This window comes from Aethalodelphis obliquidens, unplaced genomic scaffold (assembly GCF_003676395.1).
Source record: "Aethalodelphis obliquidens isolate GAN/ISIS:26980383/991018 unplaced genomic scaffold, ASM367639v1 scaffold1, whole genome shotgun sequence".
NCBI classification, from domain to species: domain Eukaryota; kingdom Metazoa; phylum Chordata; class Mammalia; order Artiodactyla; family Delphinidae; genus Aethalodelphis; species Aethalodelphis obliquidens.
The window spans coordinates 54,286,758-54,312,946 of record NW_020837945.1 but is presented as its reverse complement, the minus strand read 5'-3'; the positions used below and the strand labels follow the sequence as shown (position 1 = coordinate 54,312,946).

The following is a 26,189-nucleotide window of genomic DNA, read 5'->3' as shown; positions in this document are numbered from 1 at the left end:
GCACTCTTGCAGCTTTCTCTTGGAAAAGAAAATCTTCCAAATCAGTAATTTAAATTCCCACCTCAAGAACCTTGAAAAAGATCCAAATAAACCCAAACAAGTAGAAATTAAGGAAATAATAAAGAGATGAAATAAATGAAATTAAAAATAGAAAAATGATTTTGGTATTACCTTGATACCAAAACCAGACAAAGATAGTACCAAAAAGAAAAACTATACAACAATATCCCTCATTAGCACCGATGCAAGAATCCTTAACAAAATATTAGCAAATAGAATTCAACAATATATAAAAAGAATTATATAGCATAACCAGAGATTTATTTCAGGAATGCAAGGATAGTTCGATATTCAAAAATCAATTAATATAATCCACCACATTAACTGGTAAAAAGAGAAATATCATATGATCATATCAATTGATTCAGGAAAAGTACTCAACAAAATTCAACATCCATTCCTGATAAAAATTTTCAGTAAGAGGAATTGAGGAAAATTTCTTCAATGTGATGAAGAGCATCTAAAAATAACGTATAGCTAACATTCTAACACTAAAATATTGAATGCCTGTTTCCTAAGATCAGGGACAACGCAAAAATATCCACTCTCATTACTCTTATTATGTAGTGCTGGTAGTTCTGCCAGTACAGTTAATCAAGGAAAGGAATAAAAGGCATATAATCCTGAAAAGAAGAAATAAAACCATCCCTATTTGCAGATGACATGATTGTCTATATGGAAAATTCCAAGGAATCTATAAAAACAATTTCTAAAATGAGTATGTGAACTTATAAGGTCATAAGTTAAACATACAAAAATCAATTATATTTTTATTTATGAGCAACGAACATATGGCCATCAAAATTAACGTTTTTATATACTAGAAGTAAACATGTAGACACCAAAATTAAAAATACAATAAATACCATTGGATTTCCCTGGCAGTCCAGTGGTTAAGACTCTGCGCTTCTAATGCAGGGGGCACGGGTTCTATCCCTGGCCGGGGAACTAAGATCCCACATGCCGCACGGCACAGCCAAAAAACTAAATAAAAATAAAAATGTAATACCATGTACAGTAGTTTTTAAAATGAAGTAATTAATTGTAAATCTAATAAAATAAAATAAAATATATAAAATATGTAAATAAAATAAAATATATCTAATAAAAATATGACCAACACACAGACATCCAACACACGGATGCTGAAAAGTACAAAATGCTGATGAAAAAAAATCAAAGATCTAAATAAATGAAGAGATACACTGTGTTCAAGAAATGGAAGACTAAACATAATAAAAATGTAAATTCTCCCCAAACTGATATACAGATTTAACACAATTCCTTTAAAAAAAATTTCCCAGCAAGATTTTTGAAGATGCAGTAGATAGAGACAAGATTAGTCTAGACTTTATACAGAAAGGCAAGCAACTAGAATAGCTAAAACAATTTTGAAAAAGAAGAATGAAATCAGTCTATCTGATTTCAAGACCTAATATATAGCTACAGTAATAATTAAGAATGCATGATATTGCTGGAGGAGCAGACACAATAGATCAATGAAACAGAATAGAGAATAGAGAACCAGAAATAGACCCATATAAATATGCCTACCTTATTTTTGACCAAGGCACAAAAGCAACTCAATAGAGGAAGGTTAGCTTTCAAACCAATGGTGCTGGAGCAACTGGACATCCATAGGTCCATCCAAAGGACCTCAAGCTAAGAAACACATCTTATACAAACATTAACTCACAATGAATCATGAACTTAAATGTCAAACACAAAACTATAAAGAGAAAAAGAGGAAAAAAAAAGTCTTCAGAATGTAGGGCTAGGTAAAGAGTTCTTGGACTTGGACTTGACACCAAAAACACAATCCATAAAAGGAAAAAGTGATAAACTGAACTCCAACAAAATTCAAAACTTTTGCTCTGCCAAAAACCCTATAAAGAAGACGAAAAGGTAAGATATAGATTCGGAAAAAATACATGCCAACCACATATCTGACAACTATTATCTAGAATACATAAAGAACTCTCAAAACACAACAGTAAAAAAACCCAAACAATCCAATTAGAAAATGAACAAAATTAATGAAAAGACATTTTACCACAGAGTATACAGTTGACCCTTAAACAACACAGGGGTTAGGGGTGCCAACCCCCTCTCCCCACCACACAATCAAAAATTGTGTGTGACTTTACTGTCGACCCTCCGTGGTTTCAACCAACCATAGATTGTGTAGTACTGTGTTAACATATTTACTGAAAAAAAATCAATGTTTCAGTGGACCTGCACAGTTCAAACCCACATTAAGAGTCAACTGTATTGATACACACACTTGCATGAATCTCCAGAGAATTATGCTGAATGAAAATAAGTCAATCTCAAAAGACTATGTACCATACAACCTTATTTCTATAACATTCCTAAAGTGACAAAATTACAAAAATGGGAAACAGATTAGCGGTTGCAAGCAATTATAAAGGGGGAGAGGGCAAGAGGGAAGTGGATGTGACAATAAGAAAGGCAACATGAGGTACCCTCGAGGTGATGGAAACGTTCTACATATTGTCTGTATATATGCTGATACTCTGGCTGTGATATTTTACCATAGTTTTGCAAAAAGTTATCACTGGGGGGAACATGAATAAAAGGTACATGGGATCTCTCCGTATAATTTTTGATAACTGCACATGAATTGACAATTATCTTGAAATTAAAAGTTTAGTTAAAAAACTATAAAGCAATAGTGATACAACAACAACAGCAAACAAAAAGCAGGTGAGAAGTGTGTACTTCTTCATGTTCTCATTCTTGGGGTAAGAGTCTCCTTGCAAGGCGTTGGACTAGGATTACCAAGTCAAATTTACTCTCACTCTACATTCCTCCTTAGCTAACATCATTCATTCTGGAGGTTTCAATTACCTTACGCCATTCTTCTCTTCAGAAGTCCAGCCAACAGATCTGCTTCTCTTGGGGCTGTCCCTGTTTCGGTAGTTGTCACTATATCATCAATGCATCAGATGTTACTGTTAATGTGTGGTTTCCTCTGTCTCACTCTCACACATCTAGTCAATCATAAAAACCATTAATTCAAGTTTCTAAATACATGGTAAATCAGTCCATTTCTTCTCATCTTCACTGCCACCTCCTGGTCTAAGCTACGACTATAACAATCTCTTGACTGACTTCTTCATCCCCATTTGTGCCTCCCTCAAAAGCATCCCTCCTGTAGGAACCAAACTAATCTTTACAAAACATAAATACAAACCCCTCACTCTCTAGCTGAAAATCTTTCAATGTTATCCACTATGCTTGCAGTAATCTCATCAAAGCACACAAGGTACCACATATTCTGGTTTCCACCACAATGATTCCACCCTTCTCGCTCTTTTCTAAAATCCAGTCATACTATTCTTCTAGTTTCTCCTAGACATCCTGCTTTTTCTCACCTCAGGGCCTCTGCATTCCCTCCCACCACTCCCAGCCCAATCTACCTAATTTTCTACTCATCGGATCTTATCTATCACTTCCTCCAAGACAGGTTTTCCTGAACCTTCAGATGAGGATAGGTCCCTTATTGAATAATGAAAGAGATACCTATACAGTACTGTACAACTTCAAATAAATCTAATTAAAGTGTTTTAATAAAAAGAATCAAATAATTCTAAGATTCATACAAAGATAATATCTAAGGTATAAATAATATATTTCAATTCACAAGTCATACATATTTGCTTTGGTGATTTATTTAGGTTAATTTAGACCTACTTGATAAAGACACTTAACATCCATTTTCTTTGGAACTTTCTAAATATGAAATACAATAGTAATAATTCTCCTAGTAAGAAGCTTTGTCATTCATAGTCAAATCTGTGACCGTGATCTCAGATTTCTAGCCTGCAGAACTGTGAGAAATAAATGTTTGTTGTTTACAAGCCACCCAGTCTGTGATACTTTGTCATAGCACCTTGAATTGACTAAGACAGAAAACTGGTACTCAAAGTGTGGTGCTGCTATAACAAATACCTAAAAATGTGAAGTGGCTTTGGAACTGACAGTAATGGGTAGAGGCTGGAAGAGTTTTGAAGTTCATGCTAGAAAAAGCCTACTTTACAGTGAACAGACCATTAAAAGCTATTCTAGTGAGGGCTCAAAAGAAGAGCTGCAGAGAAAGCCTCAGTCTTGCCTAAAGAACACCTAAGTGGCCTTGAACAGAATGTTGGTGGAAAGATGGACAGTGAAGGCCATTCTGATGAGGTCTCCGATGGAAATGAGGAACATGTTATTGGAAACTGAAGGAAAGGCAATCCTTGTTAAAAAGCAGCAAAGAACGAGGCTAAACTGCCCTCACGTCCTAGTGTTTTGTGGAAAACAGAGCTTGTGGTTCTATCTTGTGCAAGATAGAAATAGCCAACAAAACTGGCTATCTGGCTGAACCTTTTTCTAAGCAAAGTGTTGAAGGTACCATCTGGCTTCCCTCGAATGTTATAGTAAAACGTGAAGAAGAAAGAGATGACTTAAAGACAGAATTTGCAATCAAAAGGGAAGCAGAAATTTAAAATTTGGGAAACTCTCAGCTTATCCATATTACAAAAAATAAGCAAGCATGTTTGGGAAAGACCACTAAGGGTGTGGCCAAAAGACCTTTTGATGAGAAGATGAGTATGCATATGAACCAGGGGTTTAATCAGCCGCCCCAGCAAGAAAACTGCAATTTGAACTCGAGGGGAAGGAGACAGGAACAAATGAAGGTTGGCTGTCAGACTTCTTGAAATTCATAGACGGGAACCATAGAGCTATTCTGCTTCAAATGTGTGATATTCAGCACGAGGTAATTCAGAGATCATCAGGGCTTCCGGCTCAGTTTCAAAAGTGGGGAGGGCATAACCTGGCTTTCAACAGGCCAGAAGACTCCCACCCAAAGCCATGGGAGACAGACCCCTCCCCAGCAGAGCTGTGGGGAAGTGGCTATCTTCATCTAGATTTCAAGGGAAGGAGCCACTTGGAGGCACAAGACCCAAGCAGAAGGCACCACGGCAAGGGCAAGGCCACCAGAGACCTCACCAGGGCAGTGCCCAGCAGAGCTGTGAGGGTGGGGCTGCAGGTCCCTACAACTCCAAACCAGCAGAGCCACGGGTGCACCATTCCCACCCTGGAGAGAGCCTGTGGGACTGCACCCAGCAAAGCCCTGGGGGCAGGGACGCTCTAGTGTGTCCAGAAAGTGGGGCTCCTGCCTCAGTGGGCCTGGCAGGCAGAGCATCAAATTAAAGAAGATTATTCTTGAGCCTTAAGATTTGATGCTGTTTGCCCTGTTGGGTTCTGACTTGCTTAGGAACTATCACCCCCTTGTTTCCTACTTCTCCTTCTTAGAATGGGAGTGTTTAACGCTATGCCTGTACTACCATTACAATCTGGAAGCACATGATTTGTTTGATTTCACAGGTTCACAGCTAAAGGGGAATTTGTCTCAGGATGAACCATCCCTTGAGTCTTACCCATACCTGATACAGATGATATTTATTTATTTAATTTATTTTTTGCGGTACGCGGGCCTCTCACCTTTGTGGCCTCTCCCATTGCGGAGCACAGGCTCCGGACGCGCAGGCCCAGCGGCCATGGCTCACGGGCCCAGCCGCTCCGCAGCATGCGGGATCCTCCCAGACCGGGGCACGAACCCGTGTCCCCTGCATCGGCAGGTGGACTCTCAACCACTGCGCCACCAGGGAAGTCCCACAGATGATATTTAGATGAGACTTTTGAGTCAACCGTGGAACCAGTTAAGATGCTGGGACTACTGGGATGGTGTGAGTGCCTTCTGCACGTAACAAGTTCATGAATTCTGCGGGGCCAGCAGCAGGATGCTCTGGTCTAAATGCTTGTGTCCCGCTCCCGCAAATACATGTGCTGAAATCCTAATACCCAACGTGATAGTATTAGGAGGTGGAGCGTTTATAAGGTGCTTAGGTCATGAGGATGGAGTCTACATGAACGGGATTACTGCCCTTTAACTGGCCATTCTGTCATGTGAGGATACAAGAAGTCTGGGATCCAGAAGAGGGCCTTCACCTGGCCAGGCTGACACCCTGATCTCAGGCTTCCAACCTCCAGGACTATGAGAAATAAATGTTTTTTTGTTTATAAGCCACCCAGTCTGTGGTAGTGTGTTATAGCCACCTGAACAGACTAAGACAGACTTACTCATTATGAATAATTTAGCAACCAGTGCACTATTTTCTGGCAATTTTTCTTTGCCATTTTATGGGCTTTAAGGGCAACTTCATACATACATACACACACACACACACACACACACACACACACACACTTTGTTAGAGTTGTTAAGTTTACTGTGTAAAAAGCAACACGTGCTTTGTAAATAAATACTAAAAATTGAACTTAAAGTTTAGGTTTCTTTCTGAAGTATTCTTTCTAAAGTTTGATAAGTTCGACTTAGTTTCTTAATTGTAAAAACAACAACACCAGAAAAAAACATAGGAAAATGACTGTTGGGATGTGCCATGTAAAAAGAAATTTGTTTGAAGCTTTAGAAAATATGTCTATATGCACTTTTTGAATAGTACCTTAGAGAGGTTAGGGCTTTAGATCTTTACATTTTAAAATTCTACAAGTACTGAATCTGTATTTCCCAATTTCATGTTTATTTTCCAATACCCCATGTTGACTTAAAATTACATATGGACACTTGGTACTGAGTACTACTCTAGAATTAACTAATTCCACTAGTAATCATACCTTCTTCTATTTGTCATATTACAGTTTTCAACTGTGCTTCTGTATAGGTCATGTACACATAGTTCATAGTTCTGTATACATTTATATGTTCATTTCCTGTTAAATACATCTAGTTAAAAGCATCATCATGAAGCATAAAAATAATGAATGGGTCATGAGAATGGATTTCAGAATATAAGATAAGAGTAGCCATGTAAAAATACAACCACTATGTTTTTTTTTTTTTTTTTGCTGTACGCGGGCCTCTCACTGCTGTGGCCTCTCCCGTTGCGGAGCACAGGCTCCGGACGCGCAGGCCCAGCGGCCATGGCCCACGGGTCCAGCCACTCCGCGGCATGTGGGATTCTCCCAGACCGGGGCACGAACCTGCGTCCCCTGCATCGGCAGGCGGACTCTCAACCACTGCGCCACCAGGGAAGCCCCAACCACTATTAATTGATGTAAAATATGCTTACAAAATAGGAAATAGAACTTGAGACTACTGGGTTTTGCAAAAGAAGCAAGGAATACTCTAAAAGTGCAGCTTCACAGGGTATTAGTGTTTATATTTTACCAGCCTCAGGTTAATAAAACTGGGCTGTTTCCAAACTGTGAAGGAGGACATACACTCAAACCTGTATTAACCAAAAAGCTGGAGGAGTAGCTTCGTTTGACTGACTAAATTTACTTATAAGGCCTTTTTGTTTCAACTACTGCTATTGAAAAACTTTCTAAAATGTATTAAGGAATACTTTCTTGCTTTAGTAAGTACCCTATAGTGAATATAATTAAATCACCAGTGACTGACTGCAAGTCTTATACATTAGGGTCAGCCTTGTGAGCATCAGTATTCATTGGACCCTAATGAAGATGTGCACATTCAGGCTAAATGTATACAGACTGGCCCTAGGCTATTCATTCTTTGGGAGCTCGTCTTTTTTTTAAAAAAAAAAAACTGAATTGTTTAAAATCAATATTTCAAAGGGGAGGAAAGGAGCTTATTTTCTTGTAAGTCAAAAACCAGCAAAAATAAACCTGGTTATCTGAGCTTTTACTATATCACTGGAGCTTTCCTAAAGTAATAGGTACTCTTGAAAAATCTGTTCCATTTCAACACTTTTAAGGAAATAAATGCCCAAGGGCAAAGCTGGGGGAAAAGAAAGGTAAAATCCAATTCCTATATAGAGAAGAAAACAATATTGAAGAAAGCTGCGCAATATCCAGGTATTTACTATGTACTAAGTATGCTTAGGTACTAAGTACTCTGCTAAGCACTATGGCTACAGGAAGCCTTTTGTGCCTGGGCCTCAGTTTCTTCACCTGCAAAATTAAAAGTCGAGCTATATATGCCTCTCGTTTAATATATAAAAACTTCCCATGCTGTGATTCATTACGAACAAAGTGATAGTACTCTACTGTGACCCACTGCGTGTATGTGTGGGGTTCAGGGGGTGGTGAAATAACTTTCCAAGGGACCTAGGATGCCTGAACTCCTAAGAATACTATTCTCTACAATTAATTTAGGAATGCTGGCTAGTCATTTTATCCCTCTTTTATTGGGCAGAACAGTAAATTAAGAACAAATAAAGAGCTGATTGGGCTATGTGTTATGGGATTAAATATTAAATATCCCAAAAGAGACAGTGAAGCATCCGTGGAGGCCTTATTTCCTTTCAGTTTTCTTTGAAGTCTTATCCTAAAAGACAAATGGTATCAGCACTTGCAGTTTGATCCACAGAGCACTGGAGTGAACATGAGCAGGGCTGGATTTGGGTTCTAGCCTTGACAGTAGCAAACTGTGTGATCTTAGACAAGTCACCTGCTCATCTGCAAAATATTGTCTTCTATTTGTGTCATTAAACAAGAAAGCCATGACAAATTCAGTGTATTTCCTTTTAAAATAAAGATATTACACAAATAGTTCAGGAGAATGCCCTGGATGTATTTTGATTTTGGAAAGGCATTTGACCAAGTATTGAATACAAACATTAAGACAGACTGCACAGTCAAATGGGTTCCTAACTTTGAACAGCAAGCTCTGAGTAATGAATCAGAAGAAATGCTGGAAAGATGGACTGAATTAACAAGATTAAATTTAACTGTAGATTCAAATGAATGGCCTAGATCACTCTTTAAAATCGCAACTATATGCATATAATAAACTTCTGGCTTTCAGTTTGGATACATCAGTCTCCCTGTGTGGAATAACTGATTCATTGGGTTTTCTTCTTATGTTTCCCAAGTATAAATGTAAACCCTGGTACTACAGTGAAAAAAAATCCACCAAGCATGGAGTAGAAGAGGCCTGACTTAAGTACAGTTCATGTGAAAAAGAACAAAGCTTGAGCTGACTTCGAGCTCAACATGAGTCAACAGTGTGATATGACTGCCAAAAAAGTTAACGTAAGCTTAGCCACGAACAACAGAAGTATAGTGTCCAGAACAAGAGAGTTGCAGCTTTACTGTATTCTCTGCATGCTGTGCTGGATACCACACTTCTAGAATGATAGGCTCCATCCCCAGGACACCCTACTTAGGAGTGATACTGACAAAACAAGCACAATTCCATGACAGGAAGTGACCAGAATGGGAAAGGACCTAGAAAACAAGTCCTCGAGACTGAAAAAACTAAGACTATTTCTCCTGGAAAAGCTAAGTCTTGGGGGAGAGATACTGAATATCTGATGAGCTGCTGGTGACAAAGTTCAGACCTAATAGGACACATAGCAAAGCAGATTTGGTGTCATACAAACAGTACCCAAAACAGAATGGGCTGCTTCAGCATTGGGGACATTCAGGTAATGCAATTGTTGTCAACTCTGGCTACACAATAGAAAACACCTGGGAACAGTTTTAAATCTATCAATGCCCAGGCCCCACCCCTAACCAATTAAATCAGAATCCCTGGGATTGGGCCTGGGCAATGGTAGGTATTAAAAGCTTTCCAGGGGTTTCTAGCATGCAGCTACACTTAGGAATGACCAAGGTAAATACAGTCAGGGTGGCTACCTGTCTGTGTGTGGTATAGTGTAGAGGGGATTCCTTCTCAGAAGCCTGCATTAGATTTAACTTGTTAACATTATCCTCTATGATCATGAAGATTAGCTCTCTTTGCAAATATTTGAGAAGAAATCAAGTTTAAATGGCACAGTCTCTTAAAGGGAAGAATTTAGGTTGAGTTATAATAGCTAGCCTATTCTATTCGTGAATAACTGCTTTCAGTGATTTAAGCATTACCATCTTTGAGGAAAAGGACAACAGTATCGGCATGTTTACACGTTGATAAATTTAAACAATTTAATTCCAAAGTTTGTAAAATAAATTTAAAATATGCTAACATTCAAGAGTTCTCAAGTTAATTTCATGATAAAATATTCTTAAAATCAAGCAGAAGCTCCCTTGTAGTTTGAATGGTCTCTGCCACTAGTAGCTTATCAGATGTACATGATAAAATGTTATATTTTCCTACTTTAAATATTTTCTAAAATGTTTTATAACATAATAGCCTGGACCAATATACAGTCCTCCGTATTTCCTCCAGTGTTGGTTATATTCTTATTCTTAATCCTACTCTTCTGACCACTGAATAGAGGCATTTATACACATTTCCTAATCTCCTTTGAAAAAGATACATCCAGAGCCTTCTGGTCTTAATATAGGTCAGGCAACTACTGTAGTGGGTGGGGTTATGAGTCTAAATTTTAGTGACCCCCTCCAGATTTTTCCACTTACATATAACACACCCTCTAAACTTTAAAACTTTCACTTTAGGTTACGGTAAGTCATCAACCATTTCCTTTTACTTTCGCATCTGTCAATGCAAAAAGCTCCAAATGATCTGAAGCTTCTTCTAGGCTACTCAAAGTCTCTCTCATTAATCTTTGTCATGTGGTTCTAAATAACGAGAGAGATATAATGAGAGAGATATTAAACAGGATCATCTTGTTTACAGACAACCACCACCAAAAGAGTCTGGAATAACGCCGTGGATTTGACTAGATGGATTCAGGGTGAAGGAGCTTTTCAGGAGTCCTGATGTGGGGACCAAGCATACAGTTAACATTTTACCAATAGCTGGCTAACTGTACCACGTTCCAAGTAATGACTGCCCTTTCCATATCAAAACACTAGAAAGAACTACGACCTTACAACCATCTGAGCAGCTGCTGGGTGGACAGTCTGCTCCACAGCCAACAGTCACCTTTCCATTTTTCAAGCACATACCTCTCACAGAAATGTTTTCAGTGCAGCAGTCTACAGAGCTGGTTATAACACCGGCACGATGTGACAACAAAATTCATGATGATTTTGCTTTTTTAGCCTGCCCCTTTTTTTTTAAATTCTTCCCTCCCCCTTCATCCCGCAAAGAAAACCAAACCAATGATACTTCCACAAAACCTGACTCAGACTTATGAATATAATGCTTTCAGTGAAAGCAGACCAGCTTTATAGGAGAACAGCTTTCATGAGAAGCAGGAAGCTGATCTGAGCAGCAGAGAGCAGGGATGGGGCGGAGCAGAAAGGAACTGAGCTGGGGGGGAGCGAGCACAGACCGTCCTGGCTGCTTCTAGTTACTTATCGACAGTTTCAGCTTATAGCACAGATTTATGAACAGGGTGAGCATCGGTCCTGCCGTACCTTTTCTTTCTTTTACGAATCTCTGTCAATCTGGTAAACTATTACACGGGATAGTGAGGCCTTACAGACTCGCCAGAGCCCAGTTGCAGGGAAATGATGTAAGCTTCCCACCTCCCACCAGCTCCTGCTCTGCCAATCCACCTCTATTCTGACCTGTTAACATCCCCTCCCTCCCCCAGTGCCACTGCCGTGGGGCGCCCCGGGCCCCAGGCTCGCCTGGCTGTGTCCTACTGTGCAGCAGAAAGTATTTGCCAGGGGATAAGGAGCATTTTTGTTTTGAGAAAAGTCTTCAATGAAAAAAGTAAATACCTCTCTATTTAAACAATAATGCTGAGTTGACAAAAGCTAGTCCCCAGTCGCCAGGAGAAATAATATTAAATAGGATGGTGGTAAAGAATGCAATTTAGCAAAAGGCAGCAGAAAGTGTGATGCAGCAATGGGTATAATAATGGGAGTTAGGAGACACCGGTTCTCCTAATACCACCTCGATGACCTTGAACAATTGGCTTAATCTCTCTGGTTTCATTTTCTGTAAAGGGAAAGAGTTAACGTAAATTACATCTGAGGTCTCTTGTGGTAATTTTATGAACTGATATGCAAAAGAGACAAATCGGGAAAAAAGTAATCTGACTGTTGCCAATTGTTTGTTGTTTACTCAAAATTGCACACAACTCCTTACACTGAGCTATTTAAAATACGCTTTGCCAAGGTGCTAGTAAATGTGAGTAGGACTAGCAAAAGATGTGTAGGAAAAGTTACAGGCAATTTGAGTGTTAATCCTGACCTGGAGAATTTATAGAGAATTAGGATTGTGAAGATTCATTCTCAGCAAAAGATGATTTATTAACAGATGCTTAGAAGCAATTAAGACCTTTAACATTAACCTAGACAACATAAACTATTTACCTTGGCCAGCACTGTTCTAAGTTTACAGGAGTGTGTGTGTGTGTGTGTGTGTGTGTGTGTGCGCGTGCACGCGCGCACACACACACACACACACACACACACACATCGGGGGAGAATTTTTTTTTAATTAAGAGCCCACTGGTTACTAGGACAACAGTCTTCAAATTAGGTTAGGCAAACTCCTAGAAGTGCATAAGACTTTCTAAGGGGTATGAGGGGTATGCAGGCACATAGATGGTAAATCAATTTCCATATCAACCTTTGTAAGTACACTTATCTGCCTGAGAATGCCCCTAGAGAGCAGGTTCACCTGTCTCTTCCCCTCTTTTCCTATCCCCCCTCTCCCACTTTACAAAATCAAGGCACATAGTCATTCATCACAAATGTCACTCTGGGGCATTGCTTAAGGTAGGAAAAAACCTCTGAGCAGGACATAAGGGTACAATTAGAAATACTGGTAGCGGTAGCGAGGGGCTTCCCTGGTGGTGCAGTGGTTGAGAATCTGCCTGCTAATGCGGGGGACACGGGTTCGAGCCCTGGTTTGGGAGGATCCCACATGCCGAGGAGCAACTGGGCCGTGAGCCACAACTACTGAGCCTGCGCATCTGGAGCCTGTGCTCCGCAACAGGAGAGGCCAGGATAGTGAGAGGCCTGCACACTGCGATGAAGAGTGGCCCCCACTTGCCACAACTAGAGAAAGCCCTCGCACAGAAACGAAGACCCAACACAGCCAAAAATAAATAAATAAATTAATAAACTCCTACCCCCAACATCTTCTTTAAAGGAAAAAAAAAAGAAAGAAATACTGGTAGCGAAAAAGTGTGTGGCCCTAACTCTTGCAACTCAGGTGGTTTTGCCAATTTTTTGCTTGGAATAAAATTGGAGGAGGACCTAATTTGGTTGTCAGCTGATAAATCATTAAAGACAATTTTAAATGATAGAGCACTGTGGTTTTGAATATAACGGAGGAGGAGTTCAAAGAACTGAGTGACACTGCTGTAATAATACTCTCATCCTCTTCAACATATTTATGTAAACAAAATTTCAGTGTATATATTAAAATGAATGAAAAGTATGCTGAACTCTTTCTGCAGTGAATAATATTCATGTGTTGATATATGAACTAACTAGAAGAAAAGTACCAATAATGCACTGAGATAAATTTCCAGTAAAATAATATTTTTCTCTAATATTATTTATCAAAATTTGTAATCCACATGTTATTTTGATCAACTGTGTACTAATAATCACTGTGATAAATATCTTTTAAAGTCTCATGATCACAATAAATTAAATTTTGTCACCAGAAGTACCATAGGGTGATCAAAAATAGATTTTTTAAATGTAATAATACATAAGGATAAAATTTAGTGGGAAAAGTATAATAATAAAGACTTCAAGGAGAAAAATTCACACTAAAATCTGACTGTTAAAGAATAGTTTGTAAATGGATAGTGGTAGGTAAATATTAAACAGCTATGGTATTTGATTCAAGTAAATACATTTTAAAAGGCTATACCAATTTTATTAAGAAATGTCAACATTTACAATCAATGACGATTATATCATTAGCAAATGATTAAACCTATGACAAAATTTTTAAATGTCATTGAAGAAATATATGACAGAATCCAATAGTTTTCAAAATTCTTTTACTGCAGCAAAAATGTTTAAAGACTGGTGAACCCTTCTTCCAGTCCAGAGCACCTTTCAACTGTTACTAAGAGTTTAAAATAAATAAGTAAATAAATAATTTTTTTAAAAAAAGGACAGCAATGTAGAACCTCAAGAAATGAGCCACATGGAGCAACTAAGTTTTCCAGTTACCTGTGGTTATATTCTTTGAGTATCACAACCGTTTTGTCTAATTTTAAGCTATCATAAATGAAAATCTTCTCAAAATGGGGAACTTCTGAGACCACACCAACATGATTTAACCGTTTATTAGTGTTTCCCAGACAATTATTACTAACACCAATCCTGCAAAGTATTCATATGATGCCCCCAAGGCTTTTGCTGATCCTTGTGTTTGGCATTTTGCATTTCTGCCAGCAAGCAGGGGATGTGGGTTCAATTCCCGGCCCACCAATCACGAGCTGCCAGCCCCTAAGCCAAGGTGCTGAAACACCCTGAGCTACACCTTTCTTCCCTATAAAAATAAGTTCATCTCATTTTCTTAAACTATCTCACAAAACTGAGATGAGTTCACAGAAGTGAACATGCTTTACTTTAAAACTCCACACAGAGAAAACTTAGGTTCTCACTACTGAGTGCCTGCATGAAGCTCCCCTCTCCATTCTAACTGTGGAAATCAGCCAAAAAGCTAACTAAATCTGTTTAATTCTGATAAAAATGGTTTAAGTAAGGGATGGGTGTCTTCTATAAAATACATACATCAACTTAGTGACATTTATTTCCAGAGGTCATATGAGTTCTGGATCACTGATACTGATGGATGGCTGAGTGACATATAGAAAGATGTAACTCTATATATGTCCCATCCAAAACCTCAATCTGCTGATATAACAAAAGATTCATGGAAAAGAGAGGCCTAACATTTTTAAGATGTGATGCTCATTCACCTTAGTACCAAGCCTATCACCCTCCCAACCACCAATATACAAATACATGTTGCTTTTATTAATTATCTGCTCACTAAAAGTTTTTTATTATTATGGTGTTTGGTAGTCCAAAACTTCAGTTCCCAAGCTACTGGTCCATCGAGTGCCCTGGAACCTTAGGTTCATTCCCAGAAGCACAAAATAAACCTTTCACTTTCAAAAGTAGCAAATAAAATTCAAATAACATCGAAGGGGAGATAAGGTTTTAAAGAGTTAACTGATACTACCTGTTCTATTTAAAATGTCCATATGGTAAGCTTACTCTATTCCATGAATTATTATGTGGTTACTATTATTACAGTCTCACTTGACCCTTGAAGCAACTCTAATATTATTTCCAGGCTACTGATTGTGAAACTGAACCTCAAAAGTATTGAAGTGATTTGCTCAACATCACAAATGAAAGCCAGAACTAGAACTCAATCCTGCAGATGGATAGTCCATCAAAGTTTGCTGGTACATGTACTTGCCCCACTGCTCTTTTCTGTGTTTCCCATGGGGCATCATGGTTTTAGTCCAAAAAGCAGGCATTTTGGAATAGCACAGATCAGAGTTTGAATCCAGACCATGTGACTTGGGCGAGTTATTTAACTTTTCTAAGGCTCAATTTCCTCAATGAAAAGCATTTACCTCTGAAAGTATCAGGGCCCAGCAAAATGTCCCTTTCAACTCCTGAACTGCAATTCTATTCCACTGGCAAATCTTCAGTCTCATGCTCATGCCATGTTATTGCTGAGTTCCTGTGGATAACTGTGTTTGGGGCTTTTAATCTACATTATTTTCCTCTGTGCCTTCTGTCTAAATCTAAAACCTGTTTTTTTTTCACTTAAAGTGACTGCTGGATATCTCAGTTTACCTATTTCCCTCAGGCAGAGTTAGGCTGCATTCCATGTGTTCCCAAAAGCTCTGCATATGCCACTATTACAGCATGGATGACTCTCATTTGTGACTAAAGATCTCACTACCCTGTGAGATCCCACAGAAAAGAATCCACATTTTGCTCATCTTCACAACCCCAGCATCTAGTACACTGTGTTGCACTCAATAAATGTTGAAAGATCAGCTGCAAGTTTTCAAACCTGTTTTTTGTCTCCTTCAAGGTTTCCTTTGCCACTGTCTCTTTAGATAGTGATAATCTTGGATCACCAAAAGTGATTAGGATTTAGAGGATTAGTGATTACTTCTCTGGCAACTGGCTGGGGAAATAAAAAGGAAACAATCCTGGGTTGATGTTTCAGTACCCACTTTCCTGAATATGCCCAGATTCTGTTTTCAGACAAAAGATATGCCTTAGGGTCATGATCACTTAAAATTTTTTGACTAGCTCAAGGGGCTTTGTTTACCCCATAATATCCAGCAAAGTGCCTAGCACAAGGTCAATGTCAGATAAACACTTTTTATATTGGTTAACTGACAGCTGCTATTGGAACTGCCATAGGCCAAATGCAGAAGATCCCTGAACTACCAACAAGGGTGTTAAAAGATTTAGCAAAACACCAGTTAGTCTCTAATTTCAGATAATTAGCTTTTTAGAAATGTGAAACTATGATTAAATATAGTCAGACAATAAAAATTCCCCCAAATATCATACTTCTATCTTTTCCATATGGAGGTCTTTGAAAAGTATAGTGCTAAGAGAACTTCCTAACCTTAATCTGGAAAAGAACACTCTCTCATAAACTATATGGCACAAATTAACAGAAACTTTTGGTGCTTTAAGGTATGTATATAGGAAGGAGACTCGGGATCAGTGATAAAGTAATACTCCTGCAATTCCCCAAATCTGATTCTATTTTGATAAATCTAAACATACCTATTTGAAAAAGTTACAGGGGGCCCAGAGGGGTGGGAGTTCTGAAAGTTGCACGTGCCCCTTTTGTTAATAAAGCCTGCGCTTGTGCATACTGGTAAATATAGTAAAATAAACTTTAAAGTAAAACTTTAGGTTGTATGCAAAGATCTATCTTTAAATGTTTCAAGTTCCCCTAAGATTTCCTTGCATTATTAGCCTTCAAGAGACATTAAGGCTGAGCATTCTGTTCAATGCTAAGGCAGCTATTATACTAAAAATCATCTTAAGATATTTTTAAAAATCAGCAATCTCTCAGAGAACACCTGGTGATCTTAACAAACCTTTTTTTAACCCAAGACATTAAGAAAAATATATATATATATAGTATAGTAAGTAGATTACATTTTACAGGCCCATAGGCTTATAAGTTTTCCCAAATGTCAAACTCATACTATACTGAGAGATTATTAACTTTGTGATGGAATTAATCTCTTTAATATAAAAGCCACAGTCATAGCTACCATATAATCAAAATTAAGTTATATACACAATGCCAAAAAAATTCAAAGTAACATTTTTTTGTGTCATAATGATTATAAAGGCTAAACGGTATATATTCACCAGTAAGTTACAGATTCTCCTCACCACATACATTCAAATATTCTTTTATTATCTTCATGAAATCTTAATAAGAACATTTAAATTACCTAAAGTATTCTGCTCAAGCAAATATTTCTATTAGTATTAAGACCCTTGAAAATAGAATGTTACTAGGTATGGGATTTGTATTCTCCTTTTAACTGCATGCTATTACTAACAGGGGTAACATTCATTGATTTTTTTTTTCTTTTTTAAATTTTATTTTTTTTATTGAAGTATAGTTGATTTACAGTGTTGTGCTCATCTCTGCTGTACAGCAAAGTGACTCCGTTATACACATATAGACATTCTTTTTTTATATTCTTTTCCATTATGGTTTATCACAGGATACTGAATATAGTTCCCTGTGCTATACAGTAGAACCTTGCTGTTTATCCATCCTATATATAATAGTTTACATCTGCTAATCTCAAACTCCCAGTCTTTCCCTCCCCTATCCTGCTCCACCTTGGCAACCACAAGTCTGTTCTCTATGTCTGTGAGTCTGTTTCTGTTTTGTAGATAGGTTCATTTGTGCCATATTTTAGATTACACATATAAGTGATACCATATGGTATTTGTCTTTCTCCTTCTGACTTACTTCACTTAGTATGATAATCTCTAGTTGCATCCATGTTGCTTCAAATGGCATTATTTCATTCATTTTATGGCTGAGTAGTATTCCATTGTATATATGTACCACATCTTTATCCATTCATCTCTTGATGGACATTTAGGTTGTTTCCATGTTTTGGCTATTTTGAATAGTGTTGCCATGAACATAGGGGTGCATGTATCTTTTTGAATTATGGTTTTGTCTGGGTATATACCCAGGAGTGGGATTGCTGGAGCATATGGTAATTCTATTTTTAGTTTTCTGAGGAACGTCCACACTGTTTTCCACAGTGGCTGCACCAACTTACATTCCTACCAACAGTGTAGGAGGGTTCCCTTTTCTCCACACCCTCTCCAGCATTTGTTATTTGTAGACTTTTTAATGATGGCCATGCTGACTGGTGTGAGATGGTACCTCACTGAAGTTTTGATTTGTATTTCTCTAATAGTTAGTGATGTTGAACATCTTTTCATGTGTCTACTGGCCATCTGTATGTCTTTGGAGAAATGTCTATAAGGTCTTTTGCCCATTTTTTGATTGGGTTGTTTGTTTTTTGTTGTTGAGCTGTATGAGCTGTTTGTATATTTTGGTGAACATTCATTAATTTTTATAGTTCCTTATAAAACAAGTAAATCATATTTAGTAGAAATATATTTTCTCAAATCAGATTACATATATTATTTATTTGCATGTTTTTTAACCTGATAACTTTTCCAGAGAAAAGCTGTTTTTCTATTATCCTCTAACATCTCTCTAGCTCTATGAGGTCTCAGGTTTGAAAGTCATAATTTGTCAATGTTTTAGCAAGTCCCTTGATACAGAGATATCTAAGATGGGTCTACAATACACAAGGTTTTACTGATGGAAATTTAGCAAGCATATTTTACAATATATTTTCACTTAAGAGAAAAACCACTGAGGTAAACATTTCCATTTTACAGAGAAAGACACTAAGCTCCGTAGAGGCCAAGCAACTCACATACTAAATAAGCTTTAAAAGGAAAGATTTGAGTTAGGTTTTCTTTCTTGAAATCAGGTGCTTTTAGCATATACTGGAAAGTTTAAAAATACATTTGTTCTTCAATGAAGAATAAAATTTGGGGGAGCAGGGAATTCCACATGCTTCTCAAATGCCTCCTGCTTCTCCTCCCCTTTAAAGCAGCTGTTTCTGCATCATATTGGACTTGCACTGCTCCCCGAATTCTCTAGCTATTGTTTTGATCTCTTTCATTATTTTTATAACTTTTTTCACTGTCCTATGAAAAATGAAGAATGTTATCTATGTTTTGTTTTTTGTTTTTTGTTTTTAGATAGGCATTATAGTTTTAAAAAGAAGAAAGGCTTCTTCTAGAACTTACAAGCACCAAAGAGAAGGGAAATATACCTTGAAAGCTAATGATGTGATTCTACACTTAATCTATGATTCTGTCCTTAAGATTATAGGGGAAAAAACCCATCCAGAATGGCATTAACCTTTAGGAAATTGGCCACTTCCCAAGAGTGGATAATGCATGGAAGCTGGAGGTATTATGGGTTGTGTTAAGGAGGCAAGGTCACAAAAGGTCAGTAACTAAGTTTCCGGCAATACTGGGGCACGCAAAGTTGTGACTTCTGTTGGAACCATACACAGCCTGTGCTTTTATTGATGAGTGGAACCCCTGACCTCGCACTCCCGAACAGCTTAATTCCTACTATCTGTCCCAAACCCCAAGTGCTGGTTGTAGGCCCACTGGCATGGCTTTTTATGATAGACTAAGTAATAGGTAAATAAGCTCTCAGATGTGAAACACTGCCCAACACGGTCACTGCAAGAGGGATTCATCTATGTAGGTAGGAAGTGCTCTGGATAAAGGTTAAACTCTAAAATGATTTAAAGAAATAAGAGAGGGAGTGGTAAAATAAGAGAGATGAAGATTTAGAAAACTGAAATACAATAGATACGTGTATATGAACATAGATAAATAATTTTGTTTATAATATAAAACATATATCTAATTATTTCAGTCATAAAATCGTCATGCTTAAAGCTGATACACCCTTACTGGTCCCACGGAATGGTTATTTATAAAAATATTTTCAGAAGTGTTTACAAGAAATACTTCCTCTTTGAAACTGTAAAACTCATATTGTACTTGTGAAGTAATATATTCCTGGGAAAAAATGAAAGGATTAGGATCTGTAGAAAGGATGAAGGGACCAAATTACACCCCAAAATGTTGGAAAGCACTAAAACAAAGGCATAAAGGAACTAATCAAAATTCATGGAGCACAAGGCAAAATTTCCAGCCAACTGTGAAAATCACACTTTTGAAACAAATTTTGTTTTGCTAGATCTTGTCCTTTCTTTAAATACATCTATGTGCCTTTTTTGTGATTAAGAAGGTCAAAATTCTCAATTCTGAGATATTTCTGTACTTGAACAACAGGTTAACTGTCCTTTGATATCTTCCCAGAGAAAATGAAGAGCACGATTCTACTTCCGAAACTTTGAAAAAGAACTGCTATGTGGTACTGCTCAAAAACTAAGCCAACACTTAGGCTTTCATGCTTCCTCTGGTGGAACTTCTTGAAACAGTGCCAAGAATCATTTGATCACGTAAACCAGTGCTGATGAGTTAGAAGCAGCTGGAGTATATGAATCAGTGGTCATTTCTCTGTTACATTTTTGTTTTCAAATAATTATCTGGAGAACCAAGTAACTTGATCAAAAAGGCACACTGGAAACAAAATTAGGAGGCAGAAAACCTAGAGAATAGTTCTGAATTAGGATTAAACTCCTTCAACTGTTCTCTATTTTTTTCTATAGCTTTGTTTTCTCAGTCCTCTTATAAGATTTTGGAGAGTAAGGAACCAAGTACACTTCTACCTTCCTAAACACAACAAGATAATGGTCAAATAGCAGATGTTCAAAAGACATTTACTCATTGAGTGTAATTAATAAGCTCAAATAATAAAATGTTTCCTTACTTTTCCCCCACTAAAATCAAGTATGCATTAAAAATAGGAGAAATTGCATAAAATGATTTCTAAAGATTCAAATACAATGCATCAAAAACGCTAAAGGGAAGTTTCATGGGGCAGAGTACAATAAATGCAGAAATGGAAATAAATGTGTGTAACACAACAGCCCTAATTCTTACAACACAGATGTTCTTTGTAAACACCATTTATGTTTTTTTAAACTAATTTAGGAGATTTAATTTCTTATATTCATGAATGTTCACTAGTAGACTATATACAGTATATGATTTTAAACTGAAATAAATATTGCCCACAATCACATCACTCCATAGTGATTTTTGACTCCCTGCCTTTTTTCTTTGTAACCCCGAAGCCTGCCATGCCTTTACATCATGCTATATGTTCAATTTTTACCCCATTCTTGCACATTTCAATCAGAGAATAGGACATGAGAAAGGCAAGAGTTGAGAGGAAAAGGTAAGTGGGTATTAAGAAATAAGAACAAAAAGATAAACAGCCAAATCATTCAGGACTTTCTTAGTCATGGTAAGGAGTGTGTATTTATCCTAAGAATGATGAGAATTCAGTATAGGAGTAATAAGATTAGATCTGCATTTTGGAAGGGCCCCCCCCCGCCCCCCCGGGCAGCAAGGGGAGGAGGGTGGACAGAAAAGGGGCAAAACTAGAGGCGGGGACACTTTTTAAGAACTTGCTTAGAGACTTCTCTGGTGGTCCAGTGGTTAAGACTCTGCTCCCAATACAGGGGGCCCAGGTTCAATCCCTGGTGAGGAAACTCAGATCCCGCACACTGCAAGTAAAAGATCCTGCAACGAAGATCCCGAGTGCCACAACTGACCCGGCACAGCCAAATAAATTAAATAAATAAATAAATAGAAAAAATTGAAGGAAAACAAAAAAAAAGAACTTGCTTAAATTACACAGGCAAGTAATGTGGTGGTCTGTATTAGGATGGGGCCAGTAAAGAGGAGGAGCCATGGATCAATTCCAGAGATGCAAAGGAAGTAGAATCAACTAGACTTGATGATTAAACGTATCAGGGTAGCAGATGGGAAGACAGGGAAAGGGAAGTTTTACTATAAATCCTTCCTGAGGAGTATTTTTTTAAATGACGAGCTGTAATAATTATAAACTTGCTTTTCTTTATATGCTTGCCTTTATGCATGTATTCCTAAACAATACACCGTTTAAATCTGCCAGCTTCTGAACTCTAGATAAGTAGAATATTCTTCTGTAACTTGCTCCCTTCTCTCAGGATTATATGTCTGATATTCATCTGGGTGCTTGTGTTTACCTCTTTCGATTATATGGCCAAATGTTGAATGAATATACCAAAATTAACTGTTCTAGTAAATGAATGATATGCAAAAAAAATTTTTACCCCATTCTTTTTTACTCACTTATGTTAGTTTTAGGAAAAATAACGTAAGTATTTCCTAATGTTATTAAAAATATAAATGAACATAATCTTAACGGCTGAATTTTTTTTTTTTTAACTGGAATTGGGAAACTCAGGAACAGAGAAGTTAAGCATCTTGAACAAAGTTACCAGATTTACAGATAGCAAACTGGGATTTGAACCTACAGTGCGTGATTCCACAGCCCATGCTAGTAACCAAATTGCTTCTTCTGTTTATGCGATGTATGTTTGCCACACCCCTCCCCTCGTCCCACCTACATCTCATTCAACTGCATTAGCTTCCAGCTTCTCTCCAACACGAGAAAGGGCTACTCAATCCAGGCTGGCTTCTTTACTGATCCTCCTACTGTCTACCTTTCCGACCCCCATCCCTGTGCTCCAGGCCACTTTTCTTACTTTGTGACCATGTTGTTCATATAGTTCCTTCTGTCAGTCACTTCCTCCTTTTCTACCTCCTCAAAGCCTGACCACCTTTTAATACCTGGCTCATGTCCCCTCCCCTCCATAAGGTCTTACAATTAAAACCTTCATTCAAATCATTCAGTAATTACTTATTTAACACCCACTGTATATCAGGCACAGCTCTGAACACTAGGATAGAAAGGGGAATGAAACAGACAAGGCTTCTACTCTCAAAGGAAGAACAGAAGATAAACAAGTTAAAAAATAATTTTTCAGTGATAAAATATTATGAAAACAAGGTGATTTCTGTACTATTTCTGCTTGGCTTTCTGCCAGCTTCCTGTAAAACTGTAAATCATTGAAGGCAAGGATTCAACCTTTTGTCTAAAGCCTGGCATACAATAGGTACCTCAGTGATCAGTGACTTAATACGTGTACAAATGAAGAGAATGGATGACTGGATGGAATGACGGATGGACGGAGGGATGAATGAATGAACAAGCAACTGCCTCAAATTGTGACTAAACCATTCCGTCTCTAAGTTTTGCTTTCCCCAACTAAATTGTTCCCCCGACTAGACTTGAGGGTCAAGAGCCTAGAGTCTGAAAATCTGTACTGGTCTGGCCTGCCCAGTGAAGGTGAAAATGAATCAACATAGGGCAGGCACCTCCAGTTAAGGCGTGATCCCCACTATTTCTTATCCTCTTACCCAATGCCCATTTCCCATAGTCACGCTCCCTGCCTGGTTCCTGCAAGCATCTGCCCCCATGCAGTTACCTTTAGGACAAGGTCCCAAATTTTCATAACTAATAGTAAATAGAAAATTGAAAAACTCCATAACATAATCTTAACTAATTCTTTAGGAATTGTGAGAATAGCAATTTCTAGCTCAGATTATCTAGAACTACAAGAAGTTCTGAATCATCCTAATATGCGGCTAAATTCTCAAAAGCTTACCAAAACGAATTTCATTTTTCTTTAAAAATGCTAATTTAAGTTTTCAAAACATTCCGAAGAAGTGGTGGAATATAGTTTTAAATTAAAGCAGGATAAAATGGCCAAGCTCTCAACAGTGTGGAATTACTTGCTTACATCATTGGACACAATAATCACAGACCACAAACAAGGACACTGTTTACTTAGCCTTGACAACAAAAATAAATCCACAGACAACTCTGTAGACCCCAGTCTAATGAACACAGTCTTAATAGTTCAACATTCACTTTAGGTGCACATTTAATTGTCAACAATATTATAAGCATAAATGCAAACTTTGTGACAAAAATCCAACAGTAATGGTCAGTTATAAATAAGTTAACTAACCAGGGCACCCAGAAAATATATTATTTCTTTTGTAATAATCATTAAATGAAACATTAAAAAAAATTTTTTTTTTCTCATTAAGAGCTAGCTAACCCCTGAGGATGTGCCCATCACTTGACTTAAGTTTAAGAAACACAGATCTAAAAAATACAATTAAGGGTATCTCTCCAAAAATGAATTCATGTTTATTTGTGATATGGGCACATATATATGTACAACAAACTGAATACTTTAATCAGAGTTCATTCCTGATTAATATTCAAACGCTAGTGATTCTTAAAACATTAAAACTTTACATTCCTCTGCCCATCAGCCACAGTTCTCTGATGAACAAACAGTTAATGTACATAAATAAACTCTTTAAAACAGCAGCTTACTGATTACTGTTACTTAAGAGAACCATGTGGATGAATTATCTTGGCCAAATAATTATCTTCTATTTATTTGATATTAACTTCCGATTTTGCATTGGGATTTCTTAAAGTGAGAACATTTGTTTAATATTAAAGTTATATGAAAGAGCATCTGAAAAAATATCTGAAAGTTGATCTTTTATTGTTCACTAACAAAATGCCCCAAAATTATAATAAAGTGTAACCCTAACCAACAAGAGTTAATGCAGATTGAAATCTGAAGAGTCTGGAACCTCTTAGTTTAGGGGTTACTGAACTCTTTTGTGAAATAAACATAATACAACCAAATATCTTATCTTCTTGCATCTCCGTACTGTGCTTTAATAACAATTAAAATAAGTCCACTTTTTAGTTATCCAGAGAGTCTTAATTATATAAAACACAGGTTTCCTATTCAGGAAATATTTCTCTTATTATTTCAAGTGCCTCATGCCAATTTAGCATCACTAAAAATTATAAATTTTGATAAAATATTTTCCAAAGAAACTAACGAACCATAGAAAAATAAATAAGATTGTATTTTTGTGGTACTGAGTTAGCTAAAAGCCACAAAATTGGAAAAGAAACACTTCTGATAAACATCATAATTATAAAAACTTAATAATTTAAAGACTTGAATTGTACTTGCTTTCATATATATAGTATGGGCCTTTCAAGAAGCTATTTTTTCCTACTTGGAAATAAAGATATTTCCTTTTTATCTTAGCATAAATAACTAATTCCAATTCCAAGCTCCCAATTGCATCTCCAGGTACTATTCTTTCTCTCTTCCTCCTTTCAAAATAACACTTATCAAAACACTTGTCAACAGCAACCATCACCTTTTCTCCCTTCCTACTTGCTCCTCAACCCACTGCTATATGGCTCTCACCCTGCTCCAGCTCTCAAAACTGACTCTCCATGAGATCACCAGTGGCCTGAACGTGCTAAATGCAGGGGTGGATTTACATCCTCATCTTACTGTTTCTTCTGCTTGAGTTACTGACTTGACATTCTCCTGGTTTCCCTTCTGGCTCCCTGACCAGTCCTCAGCCCCAAACTGGTTCATGCCATCCATCTGCCCTCTTCAAGGCCTTATTCCTATACATTCCCCTGCATTTCTGTCTCCCAAAGGCCTAACAATTCTTAAGATTTCAACTGAAAACACTTGCTCAAAGAAGCCTGCCCTGCTTCTGCAGCTTTGGTCAGCTACCCAACTGTAATTTTCTTACTACCCCATTCTTTTATTCTTGAGCATTTATGATTATTCGAATTAAAATAATTGTATAAGTAATTATTTGATACCAACAGCCTTCACTGAAACGTAAGGGTAGGGACTGTGATCTCTAGTGCCCAGCACACAGCATTCTACACATGAACATTTGAAGGAAGGAAGGGAGAAAGGGACAGAGGGAGGAATGAGTTTCACAAACTAAATTAAAAACTATTAACTTTGATTCTAAATAGTAAACTAAAGAAAAAAATAGCATCATTTCAATAATCTGATTCAGGTGTTATAAACGAGCCAACTGTGAAATCAGTTGAATTTCAGACAAGTAATATTGGAGATACTATGTATAATTTAAAGTACAATTTATCCTGAATATTGAAATGACTGGCACTTAAAACAACAACAGCCCTATAAAAAAACAGTTCCAGAAATCAAAACTGAAGACTGTTTTGCAGAATCATTAATCCTCCCAGGCTCAGTAGAAATCAG

The 26,189-nt window shown here is 37.4% G+C and overlaps 1 protein-coding gene across 8 annotated transcripts in view; it reads right to left on the bottom strand.

Moving 5' to 3' along the window:
- The window catches only part of BBX (BBX high mobility group box domain containing), a 282,218-nt gene that overhangs the window by 194,587 nt on the left and 61,442 nt on the right, over window positions 1–26,189 (bottom strand). For 2 of the 8 annotated variants that reach the window (XM_027104061.1, XM_027104045.1), the window contains one exon: window positions 2,932–3,009. The exons of 5 other annotated variants lie outside the window; for them this stretch is intronic. The gene's annotated coding sequence lies outside the window, so the exon portion shown is untranslated. Of the gene's footprint in view, window positions 1–2,931; window positions 3,075–26,189 lie in introns of all 8 variants that reach the window. One more of the 8 variants, XM_027104050.1, reaches the window with a different exon arrangement.